The 13,442-nt window shown below is 45.9% G+C and overlaps 1 long non-coding RNA gene across 3 annotated transcripts in view; it reads left to right on the top strand.

Annotated features, from left to right (window-relative positions):
• Positions 1-6,026, top strand: part of LOC148147080 (uncharacterized) — a 578,686-nt gene extending 572,660 nt beyond the window's left edge. For all 3 annotated transcript variants that reach the window (XR_015760240.1, XR_015760241.1, XR_015760239.1), the window contains 2 exons: positions 1,786-1,902; positions 4,698-6,026. This is a non-coding gene — a long non-coding RNA (uncharacterized LOC148147080). The remainder of the gene's footprint in view (positions 1-1,785; positions 1,903-4,697) is intronic.
• Positions 6,027-13,442: the final 7,416 nt, after the last annotated feature.

The raw sequence follows: 13,442 nt of genomic DNA, 5'->3' as shown, positions 1-13,442 counted from the left end.
CCTCCCATTTTGGTGTCACCTGCAAACGTACTTACAATACCTCTTATGTTCACATCCAAATCATAGATATAAATGGCGAAAAGTTGTGGATCCAGCACCGATCCTTGTGACACCCCACTGGTCACAGGCCTCCAGCCTGAAAAGCACCCTCTGCCTTCTACCTTCGGGCCAGTTCTGTACTCCATGCGATCTAACCTTGCTGACCAGTCTCCCATGAGGAACCTTGTCAAACACGTTACTGAAGTCCATGTAGATCATGTCCATGCTCTGACCTCAGCAATCCTCTTTTTTACTTCTTCAAAAAAACTGAGTCAAATTCATGAGATATGATTTCCCATGCACAAAGCTGTTATTAGTATCCAGGATTTAACTCTGTACATTGGGGTCTGCGTTGCCCAGTTATAGGTGTTAATATTCTGGATGAAGTTCAAGTACACCAGCATTTTGTCAGTGACTCTGTATTGAGTCTTGATAATGTCACCAACACAGGTGAGTTCCTTTTGAAAGGCAGTGCCTGTATCCCTTGCCCACCTGTAAATAATGTAAGTGTCCTTACCTCTGGACTAGGAGGATCAGGCTCAGAGTTGTGTAAAAGCATCTTTGAAGAGGCTGATTAGTAAACCTGCCCAAGCCACCAGGCCATGCTGTCTCCCAGCTGTCCCTGCCTGAGCCTCCAAACAGAACCTTCCTGTAGTTTCTCTCCTGTCAGACTCTCCCATTGCTCAGTTTGTCCAGGATCCCCTCCTGCTGCTGCACTGCTCCTGTCCCTCACTGACCTGTCCATCCCCCAGTGTCCTCCACATTCATTCACTGTTCACACTCCCATTGACCCAGTCCTCCAGCCACGCCCCCTCCACTCGATAGCGACGGCTCAGTGGTTAGCACTGCTGCCTCACAGCATCAGGTACCCGGGTTAGATTCCGGCCACGAGCGACTGTCTGTGTGGAGTTTGCGTGTGCTCCCCGTGTCTGAGCGGGTTTCCTCCCATAATCCAAAGATGTGCAGGGCAGGTGAATTGGCCATTCGAAATTGCCCACAGTATTAGTTACAGTAGTTAGTGGGCATGGGTCTGTGTAAGTTACTGTTTGCAGGGTCAGTATGGACTTGTCTGGCCGAAGGACCTGTTTCCATACTGTAGGGATTCTGATATTTTGGGCAGCAGCTGCTGTCAATCACCCGGACTCCTGTATGATCGGGAGCACGTGCTGTAGGAGGGAGACCAGTGCACGGTCGCAGTGCTGGCAACTGTGGGAGTATGTGCAGTCTTGGTCAGTTCCTGGGAAGGAGGTTTGTGGGTGTGAGGAATTAATCTATCATTAGCAGTTTCATCCCTCTGGGAGCAGGACCCAGGGGAATGGCCCCTTTCTTGCTAACCTGACATGTGGTCAGACTATCAGTGGTGCAGCGTTTTGCAGAAAATGATCAGAACTCTTTTGTGAAGATTCAGAGTTGTTATGGAAAGAGACAAGGATGGGCCTGCAATTAGAATTCTAATTTGGCTCATTTTAGTAAGATGGGTCTTGGTCAGAGTGTGCAGGAAGCAGTGTATGCAGGATGGTTCTCATCAGGAGCTCGGAAACTGAATTCGAAGAGAGAGTGTGTGAGAACTGGGTGTGGAGGAAAGGAGTGGGGGGATTGGTTTGGATTTCAGTTCACAGAAGAGAGAAATTGTGAGACTGAGGCTTAAAGCTTTGGAGGAACAAGGAAGCTACAGTTTAATACTACAATTGTCTTATGAATTTCCATCCTGTATTAACAGTGGTAACTTGTGTGCTCTGTTGTAAGGTACTGAAAGGGTGGATTTGCAGATGAGAAATTCAAATTGAACTTCATGTTCAGATGTGATCGTTACTTGATCCGTGCCGCTCTGAATATCATTGGCCTTTTCATCTGGAAGGAAAGGTGTGTATTCTGTCCGTGGGCGAATATTCCAAATGTCAGTGTGACTGCAAAAGTACTGAGACACAGCCAAGTCCATGTCAGCATGGTGAGGGGGAGAGAGATTCCATTTGCTTTTGAAAGTCTGGAAAATCATGACACATTTCCCAGGAACAATTAAGCCACAACTTTGCTTTCTAGAAGGACAAGTCTTTAATTAAGAATGCAACCAGAAAGACACAAGGATACCTGCACCACGGGAAACACTATGAAAACGGGATTGTTGTAAAGGAGTTCATTCTCGATCATGGATTCTAATCCATTGACTTGTCACGTCGGTTCCAGCGCTGTGGGGAAATTGTGTTGCATTATTTTCAGTACACATCATACCTTACATAAGGGCATCAGTTTAATTTAGTTTCACAGCTTTTTAACAGGTGCAGAGAAGGATCAACTCTATATATGACAGGTCCATTCATAAGTTTGATAACAGCACGGAAGAAATTGTTCCTGAATCCATTGGTGCGTATTTTCAAACATTTGCATCTTCTGTCCGTTGGAAGACGTTGGGAAAGAGCATTGCGGTGGGGGGAGGGGCCTTTGATAGTGTTAGCTGCATTCCTGAAGCAGTAGGAATCCAAGTCCGAGTCAATGGAAGGAAATGTGATTTGCGTGATGGATTGGGTTAGGTACACGCAACTCTGCAATTTCTTGCAGTACGGCCAGAGCAGTTACCATACGAAGTGTCTGGATAGAATGTTTTCTGCGGTGCAATGTTAAAATTGGTCAGAGTCATTGCCAGAATGCTAAATTTTCTTCCCCGTCTGAGGAGGCAGATGCATTGATGTGCTTACTTGGCTGTAGAGTTGACATGGATAGACTGATTATTTGTAATATTTATTATTGGGAACTTGAAGCTGTCCATCACCTCCAACTCAGCACCAATGACAGAGAGCAGTGTGTGTCCTTCAGTCCAATACCTGAAGTCAATGGCCAGTTCCCAATGCTGAAATTGAGGGAAAGATTGTTGTCTTTACACTATGTCAGTAAGCTCTATTTCCTGTAGGAGAAAGTGAGGACTGCAGATGCTGGAGATCAGGGCTGAAATATGTGTTGCTGGAAAAGCGCAGCAGGTTAGGCAGCATCCAAGGAACAGTAGAATCGACCTTTCGGGCATAAGCCCTTCTTCATGAATGAGGAGTGTGTGCCAAGCAGGCTAAGATAAAAGGTACGGAGGAGGGACTTGGGGGAGGGGCGTTGGGAATGCGTAGTTTGAAGGAGGTTAAGGTGAGGGTGATAGGGCGGAGAGAGGGTGGGGCGGAGAGGTCAGGAAGAAGATTGCAGGTCAAGAAGGTGGTGCTGAGTCTGAGGATTGGCACTGAGATTAGGTGGGGGAGGGGAAATGAGGAAGCTGGAGATATCTGCATTCATCTCTTGTGGTTGGAGGGTTATTAGGTGGAAGATGAGGTGCTCTTCATCCAGGCGTCTGTTGCCATGGACTGGCGATGGAGAAGGCCAAGGACCTGCATGTCCTTGGCGGAGAGGGAGGGGGAGTTAAAGTGTTCAGCCACAGGGCGGCTGGGTTGTTTGGTGCGGGTGTCCCAGAGGTGTTCTCTGAAATGTTCTGCCAGGAAGCGGCCTGTCTCCCCAATATAGAGGAGGCCACATCGGGTGCAGTGGATGCAGTAAATATTGTGTGTGGAGGTGCAGATGAATCCATGACGAATATGGGAGGATCCATTGGGACCTTGGAGGGAAGTGAGGGGGAGGTGTGGCCGCAAGTTTTCCATTTCTTGCGGATGCAGGGGAAGGTGCTGGGAGTGGAGGTTGGGTTGGTGGGTGGTGTGAAATTGACGAGGGAGTCGCGGAGGGAGTGGTCTTTCGAGAATGCTTGTAGGGGAGGGGAGGGAAACATATCCTTGGTGGTGGGGTCTGTTTGGAGGTGGCAGAAATAACGAAGGATGATACGATATCTGGAGGTTGGTGGGGTAGTAGGTGAGGACCAGTGGGGTTCTGTCCTGGTGGCGATTGGAGGGGCGGGGTTCAAGGGCGGAGGAGCAGGAAGTGGAGGAGATGCAGTGGAGAGTATCGTCAATCACGTCTGAGGGGAAATTGCGGTCTTTGAAGGAGGCCATCTGGGTTGTTCGGTATTGGAATTGGTCTGCCTGGGAGCAGATGCGGTGGAGGTGAAGGAATTGAGAATATGGGATGGCGTTTTTACAGGGGGCAGGGTGGGAGGAGGTGTAATCTAGGTCGGTTTTGAGACCTACCCACTATCGTGGTGTCATTAGTAAATCTGTAAATGGAGTGAGAGCTGAATTTGGCGGTACAGTCACGAGAGGGTAAGAAATATTGAAGGGGGCTGAGTACACAGCCTTGAAGGGCATCAGTATTGTGTATTATTGAAGAGGAGGAGTTTCTAGCTATCCTCATTCATTGTGATGTGCAGGTCAAAAAGTTAAAGATCCAGTTCTCGATGTGAGGAAAGTCCTAGGACTCAGAAATGTCGATGACTCTTGTTGGCATGAGGGTCTTCAAGGCAGAGCTAAAGCCAATATACAGAAGTCTGATGTAGGTGTCCATGTTATCCAGATGTTCCAAAGAGAAGTGCCAGAGAGATGGGGTCTGCATAGATCTAGTACGATCGTGGCGAATTACCGAGGACCTGAGCAATGTGGGAGTTAATGTTTGCTATTCCTAACCTCTTAAAGCACTTCATAGATGAGATCGGTCATGATTGTATTAAAAATCGGAGCAGAGTCGAGGAGCCGAATTCCAGATTCATGTTCCTATTTCTTGTGTTCATTTGTTCCTCATAGCTCACAGGGAAACATGTAAATAAATGGTCCTGGCAGACAATGAAGATCCACACACACAAATCCCATTTCTCGGCTATCAGCCCATCGTCCAGATGATTTCAGCAATGCATGGGATTATTGAAATACCACATAGGTAATATGAATGCTTATGGTTCAAACTTTCTTCCTAGTAATGAGAGTGTGTGAGACTTTACGTTTTTCTGGGTGCATGGTAGCAGACTGTAAAATGAACCTCAGCAGGAACTGCAAAGAGGAGGATATCAGAATAAGGAGCACAACCAGTCCAAGAGCTGCAAATGTTGTTAGGAAGAGGACGACCTGCACAAGAACTACCCAAGACAGGGGAGGGGGGGCCTGGGAGTGAGGGTGTCGATCCAATATTACCAGACGTGTTAACGTGAGTTGATCACTCAATGAATTAATTAACATTTGATGAAGAAATGTATCTGACTCTCTCTGTCACTGTCAGTCCCTCATTTTTTAAACTGATATAATACCGCCCTCTGCTGGCCTCCCAGTGTCACTGTACAAGCAGCAGATTTTTTTTTCTCTCTGGGACACTTTGCTCCTGTCCCTGTACATTCTATTATTTCTGACATTCTCACAATGCGCTGAATGACGCAAAGGCGCAAGCGGCTGCGCAGTGACGTCACAAAAAGAATCGTCACAAAAAGAATGGCCACAACCAGCGGGGAGAGTCTGACACCGAGGAAGCGAGAGGAGACAACAGGTGACTCGTGCCAGGGCCATGAGTTGCGGGAGAGCGATCCCCTCTGGCCACCACGAGAGGAACCAGCAACCACTTTCTGAATGAAAGCAACTAGTTATTTTTGGAGAACTACGTTGTTTATTCTTATTTCCGTAACAAGGCAGCACCCACCCCCTGAAATACTTCAATACTATAGTACAGGAAATGTATCAATGTTAGGAACCACAGAACGATGAAAGGGTTTAACATTGTTGCTTGGACAGAATTTCAGCAGTGGCCCTGTTTTCTGCCTCCCTCCATTTTCAAATCGAAAAGTTACATTTGTTGCTTCCGAGTTTAAATGAACCTTCTCTGAATTTAATGAAGGAAAACAAAAGAAGTGGAGAACAATAGTGATAAGGGGATTGCATTGTTCGGGCATCAGGCAGATGTCTGTGACAGTGCAGATGCGACACCAGCTGGCACGCTGCCTCCCTGGTTGCAGAGTCTGGGATGTCACTGAGTGGCTGAAGGACAGTCTGAAAAGGATACTAGCAAATATAAGATGTGGCAACGGATGGAGCCTTGAAAACAGTATATCGGAAGCTGTGAGATCAATTGACAACACAGGGTTAAATACAGAGAGGGAGAGAGAGAGAGTGGAAGGGAGAGGGGGAGAGCAAGAGGGGACAAGAGAAGGGGAGACACAGGGGGCAGAGAGAAGGGGAGGGGAGGCTGGGGGAGAGGGGGGGCGAAAGAGGGGAGCGAGATAGGGGAAAGGGGTGAGAATGATAGGGGAAAGAGGGGGCGAGAGAGAAGGGAGGGGGAGAATGAGAGGGAGAGAGAGATGGGGAGAGATTGACACAGGGAGTGAGGGGTGAGAAAGAGAGGTAGAGAGAGGGGGGAATGAGAGGCGGTAGAGGGATGGGGTCGAGAGAGGGAGTGAATAACACGGGGAGTGAGGGGTGAGAGAGATGGGGAGTGAGAGGAGGAAGTGTGGGGGGGAGAGAGAGGGGGAAGAGAAAGACGGTAGAGAGATGGGGGAGAGAGAGGGGGATGCAGAGAGGGGGGAAACAGATAGAGAGAGGCGGGAGAGAGAGTGGAAGGGAGAGCGAGAGGGGACGAGAGAAAGGGAGACAAAGGGGGCAGAGAGAAGGGGAGGGGAGGCTGGGGGAGAGAGGGACAGAGAGGCGGGCAAAAAGAGGGGAGCGAGATATGGGGAGAGGGGTGAGAATGATAGGGGAGAGAGGGCGCGAGAGAGGAGGGTGGGGAAGAATGAGAGAGGGGAGAGAGGGAGAGAATGACACGGGGAGTGAGGGGAGAGAAAGAGGGGGAGAGAGATGTGGAGAGAGGGGAGAGTGAGAGGCGGTAGAGGGATGGGGTCGAGGGGGGGGGAGAGAGGGAGAGAATAACACGAGGATTGAGGGGTGAGAGAGTGGGGGAGACAGAAGGGGGAGTGAGAGATTTGTCTGGGAGGGAGTGAGAGGGGGAATGATAGGGTTAATGAGAGGGGGAGAGAGAGGAAGTAGAAAGATGGGGTAGAGAGAGGGGGAGAGACAAGGTGGAGAGGGGCGAGAGAGGGGGAAAGTGGGGAGAGAGAGGGGGGCGTGTGAGAGAGGGGGAGAGAGCGGAATAGAGAGGGGGAGAGAGGGGAATAGAGGGGGCGAGAGAGAGGGGGAGGGAGAAGGTGCAGGAGAGAGGGCAAGAGTGCAATGAAGAAGGGACAACAACACTGGCCTTGCCAGCAGTGCTGACATCCAGTGAAAAACAAAATGTTGAAAAGCCTGACCCGTCATCAGTCTGCTACAGTACCCTGAGTTCCAAACCTAACAGCACGCGAGGGTTGATTTGTTCATGTTTACCCAGCAGACTTCAGTGGCTCAAGGCAGCTCACCACCGTGACCATTTCGAGAATGAGGGAAAGGTAACAAATACCAGCATTACCGGAAACATCTAAATTCAAAGAACGAATTTAAAAATCTGAAACAAAAAAATCAAAATTGACTTCATTCTACTAAATCCACAACAGTGTTATGGGGAATGATGGTGTGAATACCTAGATTCTGGACAACAGGCTCACTGCAATGAGAAAAGACTCCGGTTTTCCTCCCTTCTCTGGAAAGGATTACTGGAAGGAGCTGCACATTCTAACATCACATTTTTGAAAGGCTATTCAGCTTCACATCGCTGCATAGGTCAGCGCCTCCCTTTTTCTGGGGCTCCAACCAGGCCAGCTCTGTTTTGGGCTTTTCCTTCAAGGCTTGTCCTCGCAGCCTAAGGAGTGACACCTGGTGCTGTGCACGCAGCTCCTCCTCCTCCATGTACTGTTACACCATCTCCACGGTGAATGGAGAGAAACTGGCTTGTCTCCCCGAGAAGGGCATGCTCAAAATATACTGGACAGTTAAAGACAGGAAGACAAACAGTACAGAGTGAAGTGAGCTGCTTCCCCTGACTCAAGTAAAACTTGCTCAGTAATCCACGAAAACACCGGACTGAGTGCAGACAACAGCAACACTTAAAAAATAGTTGGAGTATCATCAGACATGCTAATCATGCTGCATCACAAGTGATCCCATCAAACTATCCCAATATTTATCAGGATTAGTAAATGTTGGCTGTGTCATTTCATCATCTGTGAAACACATTAAGACCGGCGAAGTCCTTCATACTGATAATTTTCTGGCCAGGACTCCAGTCACTAATTTGCTGCCAGGTTCTGACAAATAACCAGAAACACAACAGGAGTTGCCCTTGCAGAGAATAAGGGTGCCACGGTTACATCATCATCAGAACACGAGGAGGCTATTCAGCTTCTTGAGCCTATTCCACCATCCACCCAAATCATGGTAATCTTCATCATCATGACAAATCCCTGTCTTTGTCTCATAATCCTTCAGTATTTTCATTCAAAATCTACCAACCTCAGATTTAAAACTCGCAAATGATTTCCAATCAATCGCTGTTTGTGGAACTTTATCAAACTTTATCCATTTCTGTGTATAAAAGTGTTCCCCGTTATCACACCTCAATGTTCTGACTCTAACACTTTATCTGTTTAATCTTTCTTCTTAAGTTAAGCCTTGGAATCCAAGTATCACTTCAGTAAATCTACACTGCACTTCCACTCAGAGTGATACTCTCCTTAAGCCATGGTGCCCAGCCCTGACAGCTTGGTCTAACTAGGTTCTGATTTGCTGATGCACGACGTCTCAGCCTTTGGTTTCTAGTCTTCGGTAGAGATCAATGTCAACATTCCACTGGCCTGTTGATCACTTTTCTGAACAAGTTTGTGACATATTCATAAACTATACAGCTGGATCAATCCCACCAAGTTTGTTTGGACTCCTCTCTCTCTCTCTCTATTTTCACAATCAAGAAACATTTTATTTTGATCCAACCTCTCACTTGCCAACACAAACTCATCTGTCATTTTCATTTACTGAATCTATCAAGATTGCTTTCTACTGCTATGCTTCATCTACCTACACTTGAAATCGTTGTAATCTGTAGAGTGGCCCCAAATTTTGATTGTGGCTTTCCTTTCATTATGAATAGCGAATAATTAGGGCTCCAACCTCGATCCTTGCAGGATATCACTAACCATATCCTTCCAATTAGAATACCTCTTATTATCTGCACAAATGTCTCTTGTTCAAATCAAATTCCTCTGCAAACTCCCCCTTTCTTTTCTATCTTATTATCACCTTTAATGGACAGTAGAAAAGTGTAAATTCAGGAACATTCTTAGCAGTCGGATTTAGCTTGTGTGTACCTGATTGGGTGAGCAAGGAATCCCAGTAAATATGAATCTTTGTCTTCACTGCATGGGAACTCGATCACAAAGATTAACAATGTGAAATATTTATCCTTCTTCAAGATTTATAAACTCTGGGCACATTATTACTGAGTAGTACTCAATTTTTTTTCAAAAACTCAGGCCCTGCCCAACTGTTGGCTCACACCCGTTACACCATATGGTCCTCGTCCTCTCCATCTGAATCTCCTGGCAAGATACCTCGAACATGGAGAGGACCAACTATTCCAAGCACTGAGATCCCAGTAATTGTTACCACCACTCACCCTAATCCATTGGAGAGGCCATTGGTCCAGCACTATGTCCTCATCTGAGTCATCCTGCTGGCTGCGTTTCCTCCCCATATTAAAGCGGTTATGGCTCTCTGATGGCAGAAGGGAATGGAAGGATTTCTCTTCAATCTTTTGTCATTGACTCGTCGAACTTAAGGGAGTACTCAGTGGCAACAGAAGCAGAGTCTGGAGAGACAATAAATGATTGACATTTTTCTTTGTTATTTTCCATTGCTCACTGAAAGGTTTAGAACTTGAACTTCAAATTTAGGGCTGAGCTAGAATCCTTGGATTAATCATCTGCTCAAGGAGGTGATTAATCCAATATATTCTTCTGCTTTAACATTCTAACTATAGTCCCATTCCAGTTTAGCGAACTACTACCTTATACCCTTGTAACTGCCTTTAAGTTTAGATACTAGTTGAAGAACCAAATTCCTCACCCTCAAGCTAAATTCTATCATGCTGCATTGCATCTTACCAAAAGGGTCTTTTACTTTGAGCTCATTAATCAATCACATTATCAGGTCTAAAATAGCTGTTCCCTGATTGGTTCCCGGGCATCTGTTCTGTGAAATTGCACAGAGCAGTCTACCTCAAATAGCTTCAGAAGGTAACATAAGCTGAGTGCGCAATACAATTTTAACTAACAGAGAACCCTCTGAATACCAGGATTCTGTTAGATCCCCCAAATTACTCAGAGCATGGAATCCCTACGTTGTGGAAACAGGCCCTTCAGCCCAACAAATCCACACCAACCCTCCAAAGAGTATCCCAAACAAACCTATTCCTCAACGTTTACCCCTGATTAATGCACCGAAACTGTGCATCGCTGGACACTATGGCAATTTAGCATGACCAATTCACCTAACCTGCAGTTCTTTGGATTGTGGGTTCGCAGCCCTGCTTCGCAGTTGCTTCATGAAGTCTGAATGTTGCTGCCTCTATTAGTCCAACAGCACTGTCACTGACCCAGGAGCTGTCCCCCCAGATCGGTTTGTGGCAGTCAGAGATCCTGCTACAACCTGCGCACATGCCAACCCAGTCATCTCAATCAGAAAGAATTAGTACAGCACAGAATAGAAGACCAGTTGGATCACATTGTGCTTTTGAAATCAGAGGCCCCTATTCAACCCATCACAACTGTGCCACCTTTTTAAAATAGCTATTTGGCTAGATCCCTGCTCTCACAGTAATGCAAATAATTCCTTTTTGCAAATATTCAAATTAAGTTTGGAAATTAACAGTGAATCAGTTGCCACCTCCTTTGCAGATGATCTCAGCTCTTTGAAACAGCAAAACCCAATGAGAACATTAAGGCATCCAACGTTTAAAAAAATCACATGCTCAGTCACTGTAATATGATGAGTTTTGTTTTACATAATTCTGAGCAAAAGTTAATTTGAAGCAAAAAGGAGAACTCGAAGAGAAAGGTGAACCGCCCGTGGGTAATAAAGGCAGTCAAGGGCAGTACCCATAAGGAAAAGAATGACATAGCCGCGGATGACTAAAAAGAGGAAAACTGATCATGTAACTAAATTGGCAAGAAGCAAAAATGAATGGCAAGAGTTGTACAGGTATATAAAAATTGAATATCTAAAGTCAGCATCGAACCCTTGGAGGCTCTGACTGTGGAATTGATAATGGGTACAAGGTAACAGCAGATAATTTAAAACTATATTTTATATTGATCTTCATGAAGGAGGATACCGTTATCATCCCAAAGGTAGCAAATAAGCAAGTTAATCATGGGTAGAAAAATGTTATAACAGTCTTTGTCACAAGGGACAAAGTATTGACCAAGTAATAGGACTAAAGGCAGACAGGACCTAATGGCCTGGATCAAACATTTTTAAGGCAACTGACTGCAGAGATATTCAAGGCATCGATTGGAATATTCCAGAATCAGGGGATACAGGAAGCATCCAGTGGATTGATGAACATGTTCAAGAAGGGAAGTGAGACAGAAATCAAGAAACTGTAGACTAGTTAGTTTAGTATCTGCTTTTGTAATACGGCAGAGTCGAATATTAAAGTAATAAATAGGACATTTGGAAAAGCTTATCATTAAACATGGTAGACTGGTTTTGTGAAAGAGACACTATGACAAGTTTGCGACAGTTCATTGAGGAGATAACAAGCAGGGCTGATAAAGGGCAATCCAATGAAGTTCTGTATTTGGATTTTAAAAATGTAAATGATAAGGTGCTTCAGAAAAGTTAATAGCATAATACAGGACCTCACTGTGTCAGGGGCAATGTATTTGCATGGAGTGAGGATTGGTTAACCACACTGGCTGTTGCTGAGGCCTCACTTGGAGTACTGTTAGCTCCCATATTTAATAAGGGATAAACCAGTATTGGAGACCATTCAAAAAACATTCAGCTAGCTGCTTCGAGGACGAAAAGGTTGACCTATCAAGAATAGCTAAACAGGTTAGGTCATTATTCAATTGAATCTCGACAAACAGATTACATACAGTGTGGAAACAGGCCCTTTGGCCCAACAAGTCCACACCGATCCACCGAAGCACAACCCACCCAGACCCATTCCCCTACATTTACCCCTTCACCTCACACTACAGGCAATTTAGCATTGCTAATTCACCTAACCTGCATTTTTTTGGATTGTGGGAGGATACTGGAGCACCCAGAGGAAACCCACGTAGACAACGTGCAAACTCCACACAGAGAGTCACCTGAGGCAGGAATTAAACCCAAGTCTCTGGCACTGTGATACATCATTGCTAACCACTGTGCCACCCACATAATATAAGGGGTGATCTTATGGAAACAAGATTCTGAGGAGCTTGACAGGGTAGATGTTGACTAGATCTTCTAGCACCAATGAAGTCTCAAACCAGGGGACATTACATAATGGAAAATTCATTTTGTAAAACATGTAAAGAATTTTTTTATCTCAGTGAATGGCCAGAATTTTCTAGCCCAAATAATTGTGAAAGCTAAATGTGGTAGGGGAATGGATCTGGTTGGGTTACTCTTCAGAGGGTCAGTGTGGCTTGTTGGGCCGAAGGACTTGTTTCCACACAGTAGGGAATTTATGATTCTACCTCAAATTATTTTAAAAGAGGGCAGATAGATTTTTGAAATATTGAGCAGTTGAGGGCTATGCAGATCAAGCATAAAAGAGGTGTTGAGGTCTGGGTTGGCCCAGCCATGATCTGATAGAATGGGGGAACAAGCTGGAGGGAATGAATGCTCCGATTATTTGAGGCTCCATTTCATGTTTTTTTTTGTTTCCAAAGAAGAGCGTGATACAATGTGCTGAAGATCTCAGATGTTGTGAAAAAGTGGTGTTTATGTACTGATTCAGATGGCATTGATTCATCAATCATAGCTATACAGTCATGAGTAGGAAGGCAATCCCCTCCATGAATAAAGGAAATCTACTGCAGAGCTCATACAAAGGGAATTCTTACCCTCAGCAAACTCTCCCATCACATTACCCAACATATCAGCTAAAGCAGGACATACTGCGCATGTTCTCGCCAACAAAGGAACCCCAGGTGATTGATGTCAGCACCGGACCAATGAAAGGACGGTGGGCGGACCTGGAGGACCTAGCGGGACGTTGGTCCTCCAACCAGTCAACGTGAATGAAGGGCGGAGCTAAACTAAACCATGTGATCATCCTCGCGCGGGGTGCACAGTCGCTGTAATGAATGCTCCGGAAGTTATGGAGAGAAAGGATACGGTAAGGAAAAAAATAAACAGGGAAATGGGAGAAAAACTATGTTGCTATGAACGGAAAGGTTTTACAAACAAATTGTGCACGTCGGAAAACACAAATTTGAACGTCCCAGTCCCGTGTTTGCACTAAATGAGGAATGGCCTCAGCGCGGCTACAGGCCTGAGTGAGCGCCGCCATCTTTATTCGGGACAATGATTCACTGGACACGTGCGCGGCCGCCATCTTTGTAGGGGGCAAGGTGCAGCCAGGCGCATGTG

The sequence above is a fragment of the Chiloscyllium plagiosum genome, unplaced genomic scaffold (genome assembly GCF_037043375.1).
Source record: "Chiloscyllium plagiosum isolate Xiang-an unplaced genomic scaffold, Cpla_swu_hap1 HiC_scaffold_18, whole genome shotgun sequence".
NCBI lineage: Eukaryota > Metazoa > Chordata > Chondrichthyes > Orectolobiformes > Hemiscylliidae > Chiloscyllium > Chiloscyllium plagiosum.
This window is presented reverse-complemented; position numbering and strand designations above follow the sequence as displayed.